Source organism: Oryzias melastigma, linkage group LG9, assembly GCF_002922805.2.
Source record: "Oryzias melastigma strain HK-1 linkage group LG9, ASM292280v2, whole genome shotgun sequence".
NCBI classification, from domain to species: Eukaryota; Metazoa; Chordata; class Actinopteri; order Beloniformes; family Adrianichthyidae; genus Oryzias; species Oryzias melastigma.
Window position 1 is genome coordinate 32,839,736 of NC_050520.1, and position 7,692 is coordinate 32,847,427.

The following is a 7,692-nucleotide window of genomic DNA, read 5'->3' on the forward strand; positions in this document are numbered from 1 at the left end:
GGATCACAGTAATGATCTCATTTTTTTTCTCCCAAACTTTCCCATTTTCAGAGGACTCCCCCAACCCTAAACACCACACATACACTCATTGTGCAAAGCAAAAGGTTTGGGGGATTCCCTCGCATGTTCTCGATGGGTGGAGTCAGAACAGATTAAGTGGGTCAGTACATCCACCCATCCCTTTACTATCCCCACAACACTGGTGAGGTGTTTCATTACCCCTCCTGTGAACTTGTGTGATTTCAGCTGGAAGAAATTTGTTGTTACGCCCTTTAACCCCTGCAGGTTTGGGAACACACTCTGTTGTCAGATTGGACGAAACCAAAACAAATGAACTGAAAAGATCTTTTTAAGAAGGAACTTGTTGAGGCTGTCAAAGAGAATGTGGTGTTGATGAACCCATCAAAGGAGAAGGAATAAAGAAAACATGCTCACAGATATGCTGTTCCCAAGCGGAAAAACCGACAGTTATAAAATGAGGGTTTTAATATTTATTCTTTAATGTAAGGATGTTTTAAACACTAAAAAAATGAAAAAAATAATAAGACTCTTGGCAATCTAATGGTAGTTGGAAAAATGATGTATATATTAGGGCTGGGTATCGATTTAAAAAAATTAGCTAATTAATCGCAGATCTGGACAAAATTAATTGCAATTAATCAACATTATTGTTATTATTTTGTTACATTATTTGCCAGCCACTTATTATCTTCAAATGATTATAATATGAAATCACACACAAATTTTTACATTTACATGTATTTTTGTTGCTTTGGAATCTAGGGTCTAAAACTTTTGAATTTACTTCAGTATTTTTCAATTTGAAAGACTGCCTGCTCGCTTTTTTGATATCTTTTTAATCAGCACAACCTCTCCTGTGTGACACAACATTTGTTTGATCATTTTTCCTTGTTGTATTCACACACTAGATATAAAATTATGCAAAAACAGAAAATTCTGTCTGGAAAAATTAGATTTCTCTCCTAAAAGTACTGCTGTTTATTTTACAATTTTACGGGAATTCTGTTCTTTTTTTTTCTTTTTTCCCCAGCATTTCATTTTTTTCTTTAACTTTCGTTATAATGCTTGTGAAAAATAATAAAACAAATTTTTTGGGAGAAGACTTTTCACCCGTTCTTTAATTTTGAAAAACTGTGTTGTGGTAACAGAGCTGGTTTATAATCTTCTAGGAAGATGGGATTTAAGGCTGGAGTCCATCCAGTTTAATCTTTTTTTTTAGCTTTTCAAGCTGTTGGTAACATCATTAAACCATTTGGTCCTTGAGATAAACGTGAAGAAGTTTGCACTAAATTTGTCACTTCAGATAACATTATCCATTTCTACAAATGGAATAAAGTAATTTAACCTTTTTGCTCCAGAGCTTTCGCTCCAGTGTTTACATTCTTTCGACTATTCGAACTAATTCAATCTATATAATTCCAGCAGATTCTGAAGCGGAGAACAACGACTTGGCGCCATCTTGAAAAGTGACTTTTCCCAACATCAGAATCAGCTGATTCATGTTAATGGTCAACGATTTACGGTATGTCAAAAAGCTTCTTATTTAGATGTCACTGATAACAGCTCTGGTGTTAAAGGGTTAAAGTAATGCAGGAGTCGTGTCATGTAACAAGTAATGCTGAAACATAAACAATCACTTTTACTTTACACGAGTATTACTTACTATTACTTTGTAATTTGTAGTCGGTATCTGGAATCTATTAGAGTTTGGAAGTAAGGTGTACAACACTGATAATGGAAAAAGTACGTCTTCTCCAACCTAGTTACTTTTATATTGCTATAAGAAACCTTTTTAATGTAGTTATCATCACTTTAAATAATCATTTTAAAACATAATGTGTTCAACAAAACACAAGTACAGCCAACGTATGTTGTTCTGTTGTTTTGGTCATTTTCATGCTTATGTTTCCTTCATAATAATGAGATGACCTCTCTTTGGCTTTTCTTTGCAAAGCAGTTTGCTAATGTAAACCAATGCATACTGAGTGTTCAAAAATAACTTTTAATTTAAAAGAAAAGCATGTTTCATGGAGGTGCTGTTCATCAGGAAGCAACACAAGATTCTCCGTCTCTGAGAAGAAATCTTTTCACATCATCTAAAAATAATTTCTGCCTTTTCTCTCACTGTGAGGCCAGTTCTGCAGGGAGGGTTGGGGTCATGATATCTGACAAGAAGCCAACACAGAGCAAGTCAACTGCACTACAACAGAAAGTCTGTTTATGTGTGAAACTGCACTAGAATCCAAAATGAGACCAAAAACTCAGCAGTGATACATTTGGTGCTGATAACAATATGTCAAGGGAGAACAAATACTGACAATTTGGAAAGTATTTGCAATGAAAGGTAAATAAAAGCTGAGCAAACGCTCACCCAGAACCCAACAGCTTGTTTTAAGTCATTGTTTTGGATTTTTGACTCTCAGCCACTTCTCATTAGTTGAGTCTCAGGAGGTTTGCTGCAGGCAGCTTTGTTCAGCTGTTCAGAAACATTCCCTTTGTACATCCTGTCCAACTGAGGTGGTCCAACCTGACTGGGGTCTTGTTGTTGCTATCCGGGTGCTGCACCATGCAACCAACAGTATAGCCCAAATCAGTGACACAATATCTGACTGCACCGGGCAAACACTGACAGGATGGTACAGTTTGAGTTACACTAAAATGTTAACCTTTTTTACTGTGACAGAAAATGCACGAGTGCACTGATGGAGCAGCTTTGTGTGTGGACGACATTTTCAGTAAAACAGGCAACTTACGCCAAACCATCTGCCCTGGTCTTCCTGTTGACTCACATGTTGGGTCATTAGCACAGAATTAGGAGATTGAGCTATGGAACACTTCCCTAAAAATAAATCAAAGCACAAATACAAACCAATGTAGTGCACAACACAAAAGCAGTTGTGTGTTTTTGTAAAGACAAAGTAGAGAAATGGAGCGTAAATTTCCACAACGTGAGGAAAAGATGACTCATTTGACCTGGTGGTCTGTGGAGCAGACGTCAAATCAAAAACAAAAGTAACAAGGCTTTAACCCTTTAACACCAGAGCTTTGGCTCCAGTGTTGACATTCTTCAGACTAATTCCTCCACCGTTTATGTAATTAATGTAATTCTAGTGGAATCTGAAGTGGAGGAAAGCGGCCTTGCTGTGAAATGGAACACTTTACAGTACAGTAGTGAACTGCTTACCCAATCAGCAGATTCAGTTGCAAAGAAATCATCTTGTTCTGTTTATACAACACTTTATGAATGTAAAGTTTAAAGTTAAAGTTTCCTCAGTTGTCAACACACCTAGATATGAGAAATCTGTTCTCTACATTTAACCCATCCCCTGGGGGGGGGGATTGAGCTGCAGACACTGTCGCGCTCAGAAACCATTTGGTGGTTTAAGCCCCCAATCCAACCCCTAAATGCTGAGTGTCGAGCACGGAGGCATTGTTACCGTTTTTATGAGCATTTCGTATGAATCGGCCTGAAATGGACTCCATGCACTGAGCTGTGTGACGTATTTCCGGTTGTGCCTGACTGTATATATTGATTAAGCAAATCTCCGTGTTACATTGACAAAAATGTATTAACACTCTACTGTGGAGTAATTCAAACAAAACTAACAGGTCATAAAGATAATGACAGCAACAGTTAGATATGTATTTCATGCTAGTTAGCATTAGCCCAAATGAAAGAGACAACAATATTCAAACAATTTTCTAAATACTGCTGTCAGTGCTGAACTTTTTTCTTGCCCGAACGGACCCCGAGGAAGGCTTAAGGATATAATTATGATTACGGTTAGGGTTAATGCACCAAATGGTTCCCGATTGCGGCCGTTTTTGCAGCTGTGCTCCACGCTCTAGCTGCATGACAGCTAACAGGACTTTAACATTAAATATGTGCGACCAACAACAACTTTTAGTCGTGAATGCACCTAAAATACGTGAAATAATGCAGTAATGTGCATCTTGCCTGCACCTACTACGTGTCGGCAACATGAATTTTCATCCGATTTTGAGTTGGTCGCACGTAAATTTGTGGAAATAACATCAGCTTTAAGAAATTGCCTTTGAGGAATGACACATAAAATGTAATTCTTTTTACATTTTATTTTAGAGTATTTTGCAAGAAGTAAGAAAAATGTGCTAAACATAATTAATAGTAGCTCTTGGTAGCTCCAAATGGCATCTTGTAAACTCCAAATACTCCGTTATTTCCATGTAAACAATAGCCCACTGCCCCAACCGGAAATGATTGAGGAGGTCGTGGATATAGCCCATTGAACTCACGACCCTTTAGTCTCAGGGCAGATCACTGAAGTGGTGTAAAGTGTTGCCAGGCCCAGCCCTAGACGGCATGGTACCCTAGGCGAAGAAGGATTTTGCCCCCTCCTCCCCTAAACAGACAAACCTCTTTGAGTCTGTTTTTCCTACTCTTCTTTATTTTTTTCCCTTAAAGCTGTCCCTCGGGGCTTGTTTTGCTGGTTAACCTAGGTCTCCTGTGCCCAGGGCCGGCCCTGAGTGTTGCATAATGACACAAAGTAGCTTTTCTATGTGTCAGAATCAGCTGATTTACCTCGATCACGTAAACGGTCGAGGAGTTATGGAAGGTCAAAGAGCGCGTATTGTTTAGGTGTCCCTGGTGACATTTCTGGTGTTAAAGGGTTAAAATCTGGTTAACACCAATACAGGTTTTACATTATCTGCCCATTTAACCAATTCATATTTTTTATTTATTATCAATTGGACAACCTACAAGAGATTAGAAATAATCAGAAGAAAAAATAAAGAACGGGCTCAACTTTTTGTGATTTTTTTCTTTTTTTCACCCTTGTTTTACTCAATGAATATGTTAGACTGAGGAAAAATGAAAAAAATACATCTCTTCCTGTCAGCCACAATAGACTGAGGAGCTGAATGATCTTCTTCTGTGGAACACTTGTTTCATTACAAACATACTGAAGTCTATTTTAATCCTAAACTTTAGTCCTCTGAGCGGGGATCACTGTTTTCTTTGCTTCATCACAGCTCAGACATTCCTCAGACAGCATGTCCTGGAATGTGTCAAACTTTCAAATTCGTGTTTCTTTCTTTCCTATTTTGCAAGTAAAATCAAGCTTGTACTGAAGACATGTGGCGGGAACTTCGCTTTCATCTTTGACTGATTTCCATTCAGCATTCCGTGTTCTGTTACATGATCTCTGTCTTAGTAAAACGCTCACTCTCACTGATGTGTTTGGCAAAAGAGTAAAAGTGCTTTTGCACTAGAAGTACCCCATGCCGTCTTGTCTTTGGAGATAAAGTTACAAATTCTTCATGCAATAGAGAAGAGATTCCAAATTTGGTGAGAGTAATATGTGACAATTAGAGATGGCTTAAAGACTCACAAATGCAGATTCAAATGTATTTTTCACCCTATAAGTGAAACTTCATTGAGGTCACTTACCCAGAGTTCCGTACTTTTGAAGCAATGCAACTAAAGACAACTTTAGGCATCTAAAATGGATTGCAGGCAGACCCTAAAGAGCTAGACTAGTAATTGTTTTTTGTGTTTGCAGAATATTTTATGCACTAACCACTAAATGGATTGACCTCGTTTTAAGCTCAGAAGATGATTAAAGTTAAAAGCCTTTTCATTTTAAAACTAGATTTCCAAAGTTTTCACAAACTGTTGCTGGTATTTTGGTCCATTCCTCCATGCAGATCTCCTCTAGAGCAGTGATGTTTTGGGGCTGTCGCTGGGCAACACAGACTTTCAAATCCCTCCAAAGATTTTCTGAGGTTGAGATCTGGAGACTGACTAGGCCACTCCAGGACCCTGAAATGCTTCTTATGAGGCCACTCTTTCGTTACTCGGACAGTGTGTTTGGGATGGTTGTCATGCTGAAAGATCCAGCCATGTTCTTCAATGCTCTTGCTGATGGAAGGAGGTTTCACCTAAAATCTGATGATACATGGCCTCTTTCCTTTACACGGATCAGTCAACCTGGTCCCTTTGCTGAAAAACAGCCCGAAGCATAATGTTTCCACCCCCATGCGTCACGGTGTTCTTTGCATGCAACTTAGCATTCTTTCTCCTCCAAACAGTAGAGTTTTTGCCAAAAATTCCTCTTTTGGTTTCATCTGACCATAGAACAGTTTTACAATCCTCTTCTGGATCATCCAAACTTTAGACGGGCCTGCACATGTACTGGCTTCAGCAGGGGGACACGTCTGGCCCTGCACGAGTTGAGTCCCTGGTTGAGCAGTGGGTTTCTGATGATATCCTTTATTACTTTTTCCCAGCTCTCTGCAGGTCATTCACTAGGTCCCCCTGTGTGGTCTTGAGATTTTTCTTCACTGTTCTTGTGATAATTTTGACCCCACAGGATGAGATCTTGCAAGGTGCCCCAAATCGAGGGAGATCATCAGTGGTCTTGTATGTCTTTTATTTCCTAATAATTGCTTACGCAGTTAATTTCTTCGCATCAAGCTACTTACCTATCGCAGATTCATTCTTCCCAGCCTGGTGTAGGTCAACAACGTTGTTTCTGGTGTCCTTAGACAGCTCTTTGGTCAGAGTGGAGTTTGGAGTGTGTTTGAGGTTGTGAACAGGTGTCTTTTATATAGATAATGAGTTCAAACAGGTGCCATTAATACAGGTAATGAGTGAAGGACAGAGGATCCTCTTAAAAAATATGTTAGAGGAAATCTTGCTCGTTTGATGGTGACCAAATACCTTTTTTCCACCATAATTTACAAAGAAATTCTTAAAAAAATTGATTTTTTGGGATTTTTTTTGTCTCATTTTGTCTCTCATAGTTGAGGTATACCTATGATGAAAATTACAGGCCTCTCATCTTTATACGTGGGAGAACTTACACAATTAGTGGATGACTAAATACTCTTTTGAACCACTTCTAAGTAAATAGTAAGCAAAGTTTATTTTTATAGTAGTCATCGAAGAAAGAATCTTGAAGTGGTTCATCATGCTGGTCAAAACTATTCAAAAGAGAGGATATAACAAGAAATAAAACAAATAAATATAAAAAAACTAAAATTACAAAATCGTGCCAACATAAAAACTCCCATTTAACCAAAAGCCTGCTGAAATAAAAAGGTCTTTAGGTGAGTCAAAGGAACATAGAAACAGAGATGGAATGTGAAAGACCTAAATGCAGATAAAACAATTATTTTGATAAGAAATTTCAAAAAATGACTTTGAAAAGGTGTCAAAAAGTCCTTAATATTACAGTCACATCTCGTTTTTTCTTCAACCAAGTAATGTGAAGCAAAACCATTGAATTTTGAGAGATATTTTACTTCTTGCATGTTAAGTAGTTTTTGAATTACAACAGACAAACCACCATAAAGGTTATAGTGCAAAGCAACAAGACTATAAAGCGTCAGAAAAAAAAAAAAAATTCTACTTGTCATCTGTCAATTTGTTTCAAATTCTTTCCAACTTTAATTCAGGACCTAATTTTCCTTGTAGGTTTTATAGACTTTAACACTTTATATTTTGTCTTCCTAAACAGTGTGTTCAGTCCTGTTCTTTCAGTAGCTGTCTGTCCTGATGTTTAGTTTTTAGGGGACACCATTTTTTTTTTTTTTACATTCTTCCAGAGGTGGGGACTCGAGTCACATGACTTGGACTCGAGTCAGACTCGAGTCATGAATTTGACGACTTTAGACTCGACTTGGACT